Consider the following 1,147-nt stretch of genomic DNA (forward strand, 5'->3'; position numbering starts at 1 on the left):
ATTTTATATACATTCTTGTGTCTGTGTGTATCCCATGTGTGCGTGGGTTCTCAAAGAGGACATAAGATGCCATTGGTTGCCTGAAACTAGAGTTACAGGTTGTAAATCAGCTGAAGTGCATGCTGGGAAACAACTTGGGCCCTCTGAATAGTAGAAGTGTTCTTTACCACCGAGCCATCTTTCCAAGCCAAAAGAATCATACATCTCTTCAGGGAAAGTTCAAATACATTGAATTAAGTTAATTTTTTAAAAAGACAGAGTCTATGTATCCTAGGTTAGCCCAAATCTTTGCAGCCTAAGATAGCTTCAAATTCATGTAAGTCTCCCTGCCTCACCTTCCCAAGGCCTGGAATTCCAGGTGTGCACCACCATAGATAGTTTAACAAAGGATTCTTTTATGTTAATGATTTATATGAATTATTATAGAAAATCCTTTCATGTCTACTCCTTTTTGTCATGGATATTAGGTAACCACACTCATTCATTCCTCTCTAAGGAAGAAGGTTATGTGTTAGAATAGCAAGGCTTAGTCTAGCCATGAAATATCTCAGATTGATTTGAATCTAAAGCTGACATTCTCTGGACCTCTATCCTTTGTAACTATGGAAAATATGCTTTTTCATAGGAGCTCAAGTTCATCAAGCTCAGGCTTCCTGCCTCCAAACCTGTGAGAAAATCTGTGGTTTTTTTCAGTCAACAGGTTGTTTTGCAATCACACAATTATAGAATCCAATGCATCACTAAATACTGTGGAAATTTGATCTGTGAGAAAAGTAGTACTTAAGTATTCTGTCCTGCTTTTCTATTATAAGGAAAAGAATGTGAACATTTGAACCCCTGACTGTCCATGTTCTCTCCTTTCATATTGTGAGAGCACTTGAGTTTAGCTACAGGTACTTTTGGTTTCTAAGACTTGGTTTTCCATCTGCCCATTCTGAATGACTTATATTAAAGGAAATTAAGACAGAAAATGTGAAATACAAAAAGCAAAGGTCAGGAATATTAGACAACTGTGTACACACAAGGAGGGCCAGTCACTCATCTTTCATATTCTTTTGTGGTCTTTCATAATCTTGAACTCAGAAACTGGGAGCTTCCTCAATCCACATAGTGGCTGACATTTTCATGTTTCTATCTTGCCATTTGT

The sequence above is a fragment of the Nannospalax galili genome, unplaced genomic scaffold, assembly GCF_000622305.1.
Source record: "Nannospalax galili isolate Female #2095 unplaced genomic scaffold, S.galili_v1.0 scaffold1958, whole genome shotgun sequence".
NCBI lineage: Eukaryota > Metazoa > Chordata > Mammalia > Rodentia > Spalacidae > Nannospalax > Nannospalax galili.